Genomic DNA, 14,501 nt, shown 5'->3' on the forward strand with positions numbered 1-14,501 from the left:
GGGCAGGGCCCTCACTGCAAAAAATCCTTATATCAAAGGATGGACCCCACACCGAAGTTGTCCCCACCTCAAACTTGTGCTGCCCTGATAGACCCAAGGGAGCCCTACAAACTGACATCAGGAACCTGGACTGCTGAGTTTTCTTTCCCAGGGAAAATGGAAAAAGGATGTGACCGGGGGCCCCTAGCCCTGGGCAGGGGCCTCACTGTAAAAAATCCTTATATCGAAGGATGGACCCCACACCGAAGTTGTCCCCACCTCAAACTTGTGCGGCCTTGATAGACCCAAGGGAGCCCTACAAACTGACATCAGGAACCTGGACTGCTGAGTTTTCTTTCCCAGGGAAAATGGAAAAAGGATGCGCCCAGGGGCCCCTGGCCCTGACTGCAAAAAATCCTTATATCGAAGGATGGACCCCACACCGAAGTTGTCCCCACCTCAAACTTGTGCTGCCCTGATAGACCCAAGGGAGCCCTACAAACTGACATCAGCAACCTGGACTGCTGAGTTTTCTTTCCCAGGGAAAATGGAAAAAGGATGTTCCCAGGGGCCCCTGGCCCTGACTGCAAAGAATCCTTATATCGAAGGATGGACCCCACACCGAAGTTGTCCCCACCTCAAACTTGTGCTGGACTGATAGACCCAAGGGAGCCCTACAAACTGACATCAGGAACCTGGACTGCTGAGTTTTCTTTCCCAGGGAAAATGGAAAAAGGTTGTGCCCGGGGGCCCCTGGCCCTGACTGCAAAGTATCCTTATATCGAAGGATGGACCCCACACCAAAGTTGTCCCCACCTCAAACTTGTGCTGCCCTGATAGACCCAAGGGAGCCCTACAAACTGACATCAGGAACCTGGACTGCTGAGTTTTCTTTCCCAGGGAAAATGGCCAAAGGATATGTCCAGGGGCCCCTGGCCCTGACTGCAAAGAATCCTTATATCGAAGGATGGACCCCACACCGAAGTTGTCCCCACCTCAAACTTGTGCTACCCTGATAGACCCAAGGGAGCCCTACAAACTGACATCAGGAACCTGGACTGCTGAGTTTTCTTTCCCAGGGAAAATGGCCAAAGGATGTGCCCGGGGGCCCCTGGCCCTGGGCTGGGGCCTCACTGCAAAGAATCCTTATATCGAAGGATGGACCCCACACCGAAGTTGTCCCCACCTCAAACTTGTGCTGCCCTGATAGACCCAAGGGAGCCCTACAAACTGACATCAGGAACCTGGACTGCTGAGTTTTCTTTCCCAGGGAAAATGGAAAAAGGATGCGCCCAGGGGCCCCTGGCCCTGACTGCAAAAAATCCTTATATCGAAGGATGGACCCCACACCGAAGTTGTCCCCACCTCAAACTTGTGCTGCCCTGATAGACCCAAGGGAGCCCTACAAACTGACATCAGCAACCTGGACTGCTGAGTTTTCTTTCCCAGGGAAAATGGAAAAAGGATGTTCCCAGGGGCCCCTGGCCCTGACTGCAAAAAATCCTTATATCGAAGGATGGACCCCACACCGAAGTTGTCCCTACCTCAAACTTGTGCTGCCCTGATAGACCCAAGGGAGCACTACAAACTGACATCACGAACCTGGACTGCTGAGTTTTCTTTCCCAGGGAAAATGGAAAAAGGATGTTCCCGGGGGCCCCTGGCCCTGGGCAGGGACCTCACTGCAAAAAATCCTTATATCGAAGGATGGACCCCACACCGAAGTTGTCCCCACCTCAAACTTGTGCTGCCCTGATAGACCCAAGAGAGCCCTACAAACTGACATCAGCAACCTGGACTGCTAAGTTTTCTTTCCCAGGGAAAATGGAAAAAGGGTGTGCCCAGGGGACCCTGGCCCAGGGCTGGGGCCTCACTGCAAAAAAATCCTTATATCGAAGGATGGACCCCACACCGAAGTTGTCCCCACCTCAAACTTGTGCTGCCCTGATACACCCAAGGGAGCCCTACAAACTGACATCAGGAACCTGGACTGCTGAGTTTTCTTTCCCAGGGAAAATGGAAAAAGGCTGTGCCCGGGGGCCCCTGGCCCTGACTGCAAAGAATCCTTATATCGAAGGATGGACCCCACACCAAAGTTGTCCCCACCTCAAACTTGTGCTGCCCTGATAGACCCAAGGGAGCCCTACAAACTGACATCAGCAACCTGGACTGCTGAGTTTTCTTTCCCAGGGAAAATGGAAAAAGGATGTGCCCGGGGGCCCCTGGCCCTGACTGTAAAAAATCCTTATATCGAAGGATGGACCCCACACCGAAGTTGTCCCCACCTCAAACTTGTGCTGCCCTGATAGACCCAAGGGAGCCCTACAAACTGACATCAGGAACCTGGACTGCTGAGTTTTCTTTCCCAGGGAAAATGGAAAAAGGATGCGCCCAGGGGCCCCTGGCCCTGACTGCAAAAAATCCTTATATCGAAGGATGGACCCCACAACGAAGTTGTCCCCACCTCAAACTTGTGCTGCCCTGATAGACCCAAGGGAGCCCTACAAACTGACATCAGCAACCTGGACTGCTGAGTTTTCTTTCCCAGGGAAAATGGAAAAAGGATGTTCCCAGGGGCCCCTGGCCCTGACTGCAAAAAATCCTTATATCGAAGGATGGACCCCACACCGAAGTTGTCCCCACCTCAAACTTGTGCTGCCCTGATAGACCCAAGGGAGCACTACAAACTGACATCACGAACCTGGACTGCTGAGTTTTCTTTCCCAGGGAAAATGGAAAAAGGATGTTCCCGGAAGCCCCTGGCCCTGGGCAGGGACCTCACTGCAAAAAATCCTTATATCGAAGGATGGACCCCACACCGAAGTTGTCCCCACCTCAAACTTGTGCTGCCCTGATAGACCCAAGAGAGCCCTACAAACTGACATCAGCAACCTGGACTGCTGAGTTTTCTTTCCCAGGGAAAATGGAAAAAGGGTGTGCCCAGGGGACCGTGGCCCAGGGCTGGGGCCTCACTGCAAAAAAATCCTTATATCGAAGGATGGACCCCACACCGAAGTTGTCCCCACCTCAAACTTGTGCTGCCCTGATACACCCAAGGGAGCCCTACAAACTGACATCAGGAACCTGGACTGCTGAGTTTTCTTTCCCAGGGAAAATGGAAAAAGGCTGTGCCGGGGGCCCCTGGCCCTGACTGCAAAGAATCCTTATATCGAAGGATGGACCCCACACCAAAGTTGTCCCCACCTCAAACTTGTGCTGCCCTGATAGACCCAAGGGAGCCCTACAAACTGACATCAGCAACCTGGACTGCTGAGTTTTCTTTCCCAGGGAAAATGGAAAAAGGATGTGCCAAGGTGCCCCTGACGCAGGGCTGGGGCCTCACTGCAAAAAAATCCTTATATCGAAGGATGGACCCCACACCGAAGTTATCCCCACCTCAAACTTGTGCTACCCTGATAGACCCAAGGGACCCCTACAAACTGACATCAGGAACCTGGACTGCTGAGTTTTCTTTCCCAGGGAAAATGGAAAAAGGATGTGCCCAGGGGCCCCTGGCCCTGACTGCAAAAAATCCTTATATCGAAGGATGGACCCCACACCGAAGTTGTCCCCAGCTTTAACTTGTGCTGCCCTGATAGACCCAAGGGAGCCCTACAAACTGACATCAGGAACCTGGACTGCTAAGTTTTCTTTCCCAGGGAAAATGGGAAAATGGACGTGCCAAGGAGCCCCTGGCCCTGACTGCAAAAAATCCTTATATCGAAGGATGGACCCCACACCGAAGTTGTCCCCACCTCAAACTTGTGCTGCCCTGATAGACCCAAGGGAGCCCTACAAACTGACATCAGGAACCTGGACTGCTGAGTTTTCTTTCCCAGGGAAAATGGCCAAAGGATGTGCCCGGGGGCCCCTGGCCCTTATCAGGGACCTCACTGCAAAGAATCCTTATATCGAAGGATGGACCCCACACCGAAGTTGTCCCCACCTCAAACTTGTGCTGGACTGATAGACCCAAGGGAGCCCTACAAACTGACATCAGGAACCTGGACTGCTGAGTTTTCTTTCCCAGGGAAAATGGCCAAAGGATATGTCCAGGGGCCCCTGGCCCTGACTGCAAAGAATCCTTATATCGAAGGATGGACCCCACACCGAAGTTGTCCCCACCTCAAACTTGTGCTGCCCTGATAGACCCAAGGGAGCCCTACAAACTGACATCAGGAACCTGGACTGCTGAGTTTTCTTTCTCAGGCAAAATGGCCAAAGGATGTGCCCGGGGGCCCCTGGCCCTGGGCAGGGACCTCACTGCAAAGAATCCTTATATCGAAGGATGTACCCCACACCGAAGTTGTCCCCACCTCAAACTTGTGCTGCCCTGATAGACCCAAGGGAGCCCTACAAACTGACATCAGGAACCTGGACTGCTGAGTTTTCTTTCCCAGGGAAAATGGAAAAAGGATGTGCCCGGGGGCCACTGGTTCTGGGCAGGGCCCTCACTGCAAAAAATCCTTATATCAAAGGATGGACCCCACACCGAAGTTGTCCCCACCTCAAACTTGTGCTGCCCTGATAGACCCAAGGGAGCCCTACAAACTGACATCAGGAACCTGGACTGCTGAGTTTTCTTTCCCAGGGAAAATGGAAAAAGGATGTGACCGGGGGCCCCTAGCCCTGGGCAGGGGCCTCACTGTAAAAAATCCTTATATCGAAGGATGGACCCCACACCGAAGTTGTCCCCACCTCAAACTTGTGCTGCCTTGATAGACCCAAGGGAGCCCTACAAACTGACATCAGGAACCTGGACTGCTGAGTTTTCTTTCCCAGGGAAAATGGAAAAAGGATGCGCCCAGGGGCCCCTGGCCCTGACTGCAAAAAATCCTTATATCGAAGGATGGACCCCACACCGAAGTTGTCCCCACCTCAAACTTGTGCTGCCCTGATAGACCCAAGGGAGCCCTACAAACTGACATCAGGAACCTGGACTGCTGAGTTTTCTTTCCCAGGGAAAATGGCCAAAGGATATGTCCAGGGGCCCCTGGCCCTGACTGCAAAGAATCCTTATATCGAAGGATGGACCCCACACCGAAGTTGTACCCACCTCAAACTTGTGCTACCCTGATAGACCCAAGGGAACCCTACAAAATGACATCAGGAACCTGGACTGCTGAGTTTTCTTTCCCAGGGAAAATGGAAAAAGGCTGTGCCCGGGGGCCCCTGGCCCTGACTGCAAAGAATCCTTATATCGAAGGATGGACCCCACACCGAAGTTGTCCCCACCTCTAACTTGTGCTGCCCTGATACACCCAAGGGAGCCCTACAAACTGACATCAGGAACCTGGACTGCTAAGTTTTCTTTCCCAGGGAAAATGGAAAAAGGACGTGCCCAGGAGCCCCTGGCCCTGACTGCAAAAAATCCTTATATCGAAGGATGGACCCCACACCGAAGTTGTCCCCACCTCAAACTTGTGCTGCCCTGATAGACCCAAGGGAGCCCTACAAACTGACATCAGGAACCTGGACTGCTGAGTTTTCTTTCCCAGGGAAAATGGCCAAAGGATGTGCCCGGGGGCCCCTGGCCCTTATCAGGGACCTCACTGCAAAGAATCCTTATATCGAAGGATGGACCCCACACCGAAGTTGTCCCCACCTCAAACTTGTGCTGGACTGATAGACCCAAGGGAGCCCTACAAACTGACATCAGGAACCTGGACTGCTGAGTTTTCTTTCCCAGGGAAAATGGCCAAAGGATATGTCCAGGGGCCCCTGGCCCTGACTGCAAAGAATCCTTATATCGAAGGATGGACCCCACACCGAAGTTGTCCCCACCTCAAACTTGTGCTGCCCTGATAGACCCAAGGGAGCCCTACAAACTGACATCAGGAACCTGGACTGCTGAGTTTTCTTTCTCAGGCAAAATGGCCAAAGGATGTGCCCGGGGGCCCCTGGCCCTGGGCAGGGACCTCACTGCAAAGAATCCTTATATCGAAGGATGTACCCCACACCGAAGTTGTCCCCACCTCAAACTTGTGCTGCCCTGATAGACCCAAGGGAGCCCTACAAACTGACATCAGGAACCTGGACTGCTGAGTTTTCTTTCCCAGGGAAAATGGAAAAAGGATGTGCCCGGGGGCCACTGGTTCTGGGCAGGGCCCTCACTGCAAAAAATCCTTATATCAAAGGATGGACCCCACACCGAAGTTGTCCCCACCTCAAACTTGTGCTGCCCTGATAGACCCAAGGGAGCCCTACAAACTGACATCAGGAACCTGGACTGCTGAGTTTTCTTTCCCAGGGAAAATGGAAAAAGGATGTGACCGGGGGCCCCTAGCCCTGGGCAGGGGCCTCACTGTAAAAAATCCTTATATCGAAGGATGGACCCCACACCGAAGTTGTCCCCACCTCAAACTTGTGCTGCCTTGATAGACCCAAGGGAGCCCTACAAACTGACATCAGGAACCTGGACTGCTGAGTTTTCTTTCCCAGGGAAAATGGAAAAAGGATGCGCCCAGGGGCCCCTGGCCCTGACTGCAAAAAATCCTTATATCGAAGGATGGACCCCACACCGAAGTTGTCCCCACCTCAAACTTGTGCTGCCCTGATAGACCCAAGGGAGCCCTACAAACTGACATCAGGAACCTGGACTGCTGAGTTTTCTTTCCCAGGGAAAATGGCCAAAGGATATGTCCAGGGGCCCCTGGCCCTGACTGCAAAGAATCCTTATATCGAAGGATGGACCCCACACCGAAGTTGTCCCCACCTCAAACTTGTGCTACCCTGATAGACCCAAGGGAGCCCTACAAACTGACATCAGGAACCTGGACTGCTGAGTTTTCTTTCCCAGGGAAAATGGCCAAAGGATGTGCCCGGGGGCCCCTGGCCCTTATCAGGGACCTCACTGCAAAGAATCCTTATATCGAAGGATGGACCCCACACCGAAGTTGTCCCCACCTCAAACTTGTGCTGCCCTGATAGACCCAAGGGAGCCCTACAAACTGACATCAGGAACCTGGACTGCTGAGTTTTCTTTCCCAGGGAAAATGGAAAAAGGATGTGCCCAGGGTCCCTTGGCCCTGACTGCAAAGAATCCTTATATCGAAGGATGGACCCCACACCGAAGTTGTACCCACCTCAAACTTGTGCTACCCTGATAGACCCAAGGGAACCCTACAAAATGACATCAGGAACCTGGACTGCTGAGTTTTCTTTCCCAGGGAAAATGGAAAAAGGCTGTGCCCGGGGGCCCCTGGCCCTGACTGCAAAGAATCCTTATATCGAAGGATGGACCCCACACCGAAGTTGTCCCCACCTCTAACTTGTGCTGCCCTGATACACCCAAGGGAGCCCTACAAACTGACATCAGGAACCTGGACTGCTAAGTTTTCTTTCCCAGGGAAAATGGAAAAAGGACGTGCCCAGGAGCCCCTGGCCCTGACTGCAAAAAATCCTTATATCGAAGGATGGACCCCACACCGAAGTTGTCCCCACCTCAAACTTGTGCTGCCCTGATAGACCCAAGGGAGCCCTACAAACTGACATCAGGAACCTGGACTGCTGAGTTTTCTTTCCCAGGGAAAATGGCCAAAGGATGTGCCCGGGGGCCCCTGGCCCTTATCAGGGACCTCACTGCAAAGAATCCTTATATCGAAGGATGGACCCCACACCGAAGTTGTCCCCACCTCAAACTTGTGCTGGACTGATAGACCCAAGGGAGCCCTACAAACTGACATCAGGAACCTGGACTGCTGAGTTTTCTTTCCCAGGGAAAATGGCCAAAGGATATGTCCAGGGGCCCCTGGCCCTGACTGCAAAGAATCCTTATATCGAAGGATGGACCCCACACCGAAGTTGTCCCCACCTCAAACTTGTGCTGCCCTGATAGACCCAAGGGAGCCCTACAAACTGACATCAGGAACCTGGACTGCTGAGTTTTCTTTCTCAGGCAAAATGGCCAAAGGATGTGCCCGGGGGCCCCTGGCCCTGGGCAGGGACCTCACTGCAAAGAATCCTTATATCGAAGGATGTACCCCACACCGAAGTTGTCCCCACCTCAAACTTGTGCTGCCCTGATAGACCCAAGGGAGCCCTACAAACTGACATCAGGAACCTGGACTGCTGAGTTTTCTTTCCCAGGGAAAATGGAAAAAGGATGTGCCCGGGGGCCACTGGTTCTGGGCAGGGCCCTCACTGCAAAAAATCCTTATATCAAAGGATGGACCCCACACCGAAGTTGTCCCCACCTCAAACTTGTGCTGCCCTGATAGACCCAAGGGAGCCCTACAAACTGACATCAGGAACCTGGACTGCTGAGTTTTCTTTCCCAGGGAAAATGGAAAAAGGATGTGACCGGGGGCCCCTAGCCCTGGGCAGGGGCCTCACTGTAAAAAATCCTTATATCGAAGGATGGACCCCACACCGAAGTTGTCCCCACCTCAAACTTGTGCTGCCTTGATAGACCCAAGGGAGCCCTACAAACTGACATCAGGAACCTGGACTGCTGAGTTTTCTTTCCCAGGGAAAATGGAAAAAGGATGCGCCCAGGGGCCCCTGGCCCTGACTGCAAAAAATCCTTATATCGAAGGATGGACCCCACACCGAAGTTGTCCCCACCTCAAACTTGTGCTGCCCTGATAGACCCAAGGGAGCTCTACAAACTGACATCAGCAACCTGGACTGCTGAGTTTTCTTTCCCAGGGAAAATGGAAAAAGGATGTTCCCAGGGGCCCCTGGCCCTGACTGCAAAGAATCCTTATATCGAAGGATGGACCCCACACCGAAGTTGTCCCCACCTCAAACTTGTGCTGGACTGATAGACCCAAGGGAGCCCTACAAACTGACATCAGGAACCTGGACTGCTGAGTTTTCTTTCCCAGGGAAAATGGAAAAAGGTTGTGCCCGGGGGCCCCTGGCCCTGACTGCAAAGTATCCTTATATCGAAGGATGGACCCCACACCAAAGTTGTCCCCACCTCAAACTTGTGCTGCCCTGATAGACCCAAGGGAGCCCTACAAACTGACATCAGGAACCTGGACTGCTGAGTTTTCTTTCCCAGGGAAAATGGAAAAAGGACGTGTCCAGGGGCCCCTGGCCCTGACTGCAAAGAATCCTTATATCGAAGGATGGACCCCACACCGAAGTTGTCCCCACCTCAAACTTGTGCTACCCTGATAGACCCAAGGGAGCCCTACAAACTGACATCAGGAACCTGGACTGCTGAGTTTTCTTTCCCAGGGAAAATGGCCAAAGGATGTGCCCGGGGGCCCCTGGCCCTTATCAGGGACCTCACTGCAAAGAATCCTTATATCGAAGGATGGACCCCACACCGAAGTTGTCCCCACCTCAAACTTGTGCTGCCCTGATAGACCCAAGGGAGCCCTACAAACTGACATCAGGAACCTGGACTGCTGAGTTTTCTTTCCCAGGGAAAATGGAAAAAGGATGTGCCCAGGGTCCCTTGGCCCTGACTGCAAAGAATCCTTATATCGAAGGATGGACCCCACACCGAAGTTGTACCCACCTCAAACTTGTGCTACCCTGATAGACCCAAGGGAACCCTACAAAATGACATCAGGAACCTGGACTGCTGAGTTTTCTTTCCCAGGGAAAATGGAAAAAGGATGTGCCCGGGGGCCACTGGCCCTGACTGCAAAGAATCCTTATATCGAAGGATGGACCCCACACCGAAGTTGTCCCCACCTCTAACTTGTGCTGCCCTGATACACCCAAGGGAGCCCTACAAACTGACATCAGGAACCTGGACTGCCAAGTTTTCTTTCCCAGGGAAAATGGAAAAAGGACGTGCCCAGGAGCCCCTGGCCCTGACTGCAAAAAATCCTTATATCGAAGGATGGACCCCACACCGAAGTTGTCCCCACCTCAAACTTGTGCTGCCCTGATAGACCCAAGGGAGCCCTAAAAACTGACATCAGGAACCTGGACTGCTGAGTTTTCTTTCCCAGGGAAAATGGCCAAAGGATGTGCCCGGGGGCCCCTGGCCCTGGGCAGGGCCCTCACTGCAAAGAATCCTTATATCGAAGGATGGACCCCACACCGAAGTTGTCCCCACCTCAAACTTGTGCTGCCCTGATAGACCCAAGGGAGCCCTACAAACTGACATCAGGAACCTGGACTGCTGAGTTTTCTTTCCCAGGGAAAATGGAAAAAGGATGTGCCCGGGGGCCACTGGTTCTGGGCAGGGCCCTCACTGCAAAAAATCCTTATATCGAAGGATGGACCCCACACCGAAGTTGTCCCCACCTCAAACTTGTGCTGCCCTGATAGACCCAAGGGAGCCCTACAAACTGACTTCAGGAACCTGGACTGCTGAGTATTCTTTCCCACGGAAAATGGCCAAAGGATGTGCCCAGGGGCCCCTGGCCCTGGGCAGGCCCCTCACTGCAAAAAATCCTTATATCGAAGGATGGACCCCACACCAAAATTGTCCCCACCTCAAACTTGTGCTGCCCTGATAGACCCAAGGGAGCCCTACAAACTGACATCAGCAACCTGGACTGCTGAGTTTTCTTTCCCAGGGAAATTGGCCAATGGATATGCCCAGGGGCCCCTGGCCCTGGGCTGGGGCCTGACTGTAAAGAATCCTTATATCGAAGGATGGACCCCACACCGAAGTTGTCCCCACCTCAAACTTGTGCTACCCTGATAGACCCAAGGGAGCCCTACAAACTGACATCTGGAACCTGGACTGCTGAGTTTTCTTTCCCAGGGAAAATGGAAAAAGGATGTTCCCGGGGGCCCCTGGCCCTGATTGCAAAAAATCCTTATATCGAAGGATGGACCCCACACCGAAGTTGTCCCCACCTCAAACTTCTGCTGCCTTGATAGACCCAAGGGAGCCCTACAAACTGACATCAGGAACCTGGACTGCTGAGTTTTCTTTCCCAGGGAAAATGGAAAAAGGATGTGCCCGGGTGCCACTGGTTCTGGGCAGGGCCCTCACTGCAAAAAATCCTTATATCGAAGGATGGACCCCACACCGAAGTTGTCCCCACCTCAAACTTGTGCTGCCCTGATAGACCCAAGGGAGCCCTACAAACTGACATCAGGAACCTGGACTGCTGAGTTTTCTTTCCCAGGGAAAATGGCCAAAGGATATGTCCAGGGGCCCCTGGCCCTGACTGCAAAGAATCCTTATATCGAAGGATGGACCCCACACCGAAGTTGTCCCCACCTCAAACTTGTGCTACCCTGATAGACCCAAGGGAGCCCTACAAACTGACATCAGGAACCTGGACTGCTGAGTTTTCTTTCCCAGGGAAAATGGCCAAAGGATGTGCCCGGGGGCCCCTGGCCCTTATCAGGGACCTCACTGCAAAGAATCCTTATATCGAAGGATGGACCCCACACCGAAGTTGTCCCCACCTCAAACTTGTGCTGCCCTGATAGACCCAAGGGAGCCCTACAAACTGACATCAGGAACCTGGACTGCTGAGTTTTCTTTCCCAGGGAAAATGGAAAAAGGATGTGCCCAGGGTCCCTTGGCCCTGACTGCAAAGAATCCTTATATCGAAGGATGGACCCCACACCGAAGTTGTACCCACCTCAAACTTGTGCTACCCTGATAGACCCAAGGGAACCCTACAAAATGACATCAGGAACCTGGACTGCTGAGTTTTCTTTCCCAGGGAAAATGGAAAAAGGCTGTGCCCGGGGGCCCCTGGCCCTGACTGCAAAGAATCCTTATATCGAAGGATGGACCCCACACCGAAGTTGTCCCCACCTCTAACTTGTGCTGCCCTGATACACCCAAGGGAGCCCTACAAACTGACATCAGCAACCTGGACTGCTAAGTTTTCTTTCCCAGGGAAAATGGAAAAAGGACGTGCCCAGGAGCCCCTGGCCCTGACTGCAAAAAATCCTTATATCGAAGGATGGACCCCACACCGAAGTTGTCCCCACCTCAAACTTGTGCTACCCTGATAGACCCAAGGGAGCCCTAAAAACTGACATCAGGAACCTGGACTGCTGAGTTTTCTTTCCCAGGGAAAATGGCCAAAGGATGTGCCCGGGGGCCCCTGGCCCTGGGCAGGGCCCTCACTGCAAAGAATCCTTATATCGAAGGATGGACCCCACACCGAAGTTGTCCCCACCTCAAACTTGTGCTGCCCTGATAGACCCAAGGGAGCCCTACAAACTGACATCAGGAACCTGGACTGCTGAGTTTTCTTTCCCAGGGAAAATGGAAAAAGGATGTGCCCGGGGGCCACTGGTTCTGGGCAGGGCCCTCACTGCAAAAAATCCTTATATCGAAGGATGGACCCCACACCGAAGTTGTCCCCACCTCAAACTTGTGCTGCCCTGATAGACCCAAGGGAGCCCTACAAACTGACATCAGGAACCTGGACTGCTGAGTATTCTTTCCCACGGAAAATGGCCAAAGGATGTGCCCAGGGGCCCCTGGCCCTGGGCAGGCCCCTCACTGCAAAAAATCCTTATATCGAAGGATGGACCCCACACCAAAATTGTCCCCACCTCAAACTTGTGCTGCCCTGATAGACCCAAGGGAGCCCTACAAACTGACATCAGCAACCTGGACTGCTGAGTTTTCTTTCCCAGGGAAATTGGCCAATGGATATGCCCAGGGGCCCCTGGCCCCGGGCTGGGGCCTGACTGTAAAGAATCCTTATATCGAAGGATGGACCCCACACCGAAGTTGTCCCCACCTCAAACTTGTGCTACCCTGATAGACCCAAGGGAGCCCTACAAACTGACATCAGGAACCTGGACTGCTGAGTTTTCTTTCCCAGGGAAAATGGAAAAAGGATGCGCCCAGGGGCCCCTGGCCCTGACTGCAAAAAATCCTTATATCGAAGGATGGACCCCACACCGAAGTTGTCCCCACCTCAAACTTGTGCTGCCCTGATAGACCCAAGGGAGCCCTACAAACTGACATCAGGAACCTGGACTGCTGAGTTTTCTTTCCCAGGGAAAATGGCCAAAGGATATGTCCAGGGGCCCCTGGCCCTGACTGCAAAGAATCCTTATATCGAAGGATGGACCCCACACCGAAGTTGTACCCACCTCAAACTTGTGCTACCCTGATAGACCCAAGGGAACCCTACAAAATGACATCAGGAACCAGGACTGCTGAGTTTTCTTTCCCAGGGAAAATGGAAAAAGGCTGTGCCCGGGGGCCCCTGGCCCTGACTGCAAAGAATCCTTATATCGAAGGATGGACCCCACACCGAAGTTGTCCCCACCTCTAACTTGTGCTGCCCTGATACACCCAAGGGAGCCCTACAAACTGACATCAGGAACCTGGACTGCTAAGTTTTCTTTCCCAGGGAAAATGGAAAAAGGACGTGCCCAGGAGCCCCTGGCCCTGACTGCAAAAAATCCTTATATCGAAGGATGGACCCCACACCGAAGTTGTCCCCACCTCAAACTTGGGCTGCCCTGATAGACCCAAGGGAGCCCTACAAACTGACATCAGGAACCTGGACTGCTGAGTTTTCTTTCCCAGGGAAAATGGCCAAAGGATGTGCCCGGGGGCCCCTGGCCCTTATCAGGGACCTCACTGCAAAGAATCCTTATATCGAAGGATGGACCCCACACCGAAGTTGTCCCCACCTCAAACTTGTGCTGGACTGATAGACCCAAGGGAGCCCTACAAACTGACATCAGGAACCTGGACTGCTGAGTTTTCTTTCCCAGGGAAAATGGCCAAAGGATATGTCCAGGGGCCCCTGGCCCTGACTGCAAAGAATCCTTATATCGAAGGATGGACCCCACACCGAAGTTGTCCCCACCTCAAACTTGTGCTGCCCTGATAGACCCAAGGGAGCCCTACAAACTGACATCAGGAACCTGGACTGCTGAGTTTTCTTTCTCAGGCAAAATGGCCAAAGGATGTGCCCGGGGGCCCCTGGCCCTGGGCAGGGACCTCACTGCAAAGAATCCTTATATCGAAGGATGTACCCCACACCGAAGTTGTCCCCACCTCAAACTTGTGCTGCCCTGATAGACCCAAGGGAGCCCTACAAACTGACATCAGGAACCTGGACTGCTGAGTTTTCTTTCCCAGGGAAAATGGAAAAAGGATGTGCCCGGGGGCCACTGGTTCTGGGCAGGGCCCTCACTGCAAAAAATCCTTATATCAAAGGATGGACCCCACACCGAAGTTGTCCCCACCTCAAACTTGTGCTGCCCTGATAGACCCAAGGGAGCCCTACAAACTGACATCAGGAACCTGGACTGCTGAGTTTTCTTTCCCAGGGAAAATGGAAAAAGGATGTGACCGGGGGCCCCTAGCCCTGGGCAGGGGCCTCACTGTAAAAAATCCTTATATCGAAGGATGGACCCCACACCGAAGTTGTCCCCACCTCAAACTTGTGCTGCCTTGATAGACCCAAGGGAGCCCTACAAACTGACATCAGGAACCTGGACTGCTGAGTTTTCTTTCCCAGGGAAAATGGAAAAAGGATGCGCCCAGGGGCCCCTGGCCCTGACTGCAAAAAATCCTTATATCGAAGGATGGACCCCACACCGAAGTTGTCCCCACCTCAAACTTGTGCTGCCCTGATAGACCCAAGGGAGCCCTACAAACTGAC

Source organism: Lonchura striata, chromosome 26 (assembly GCF_050655825.1).
Source record: "Lonchura striata isolate lonStrDom1 chromosome 26, ASM5065582v1, whole genome shotgun sequence".
Taxonomy (NCBI): Eukaryota; Metazoa; Chordata; class Aves; order Passeriformes; family Estrildidae; genus Lonchura; species Lonchura striata.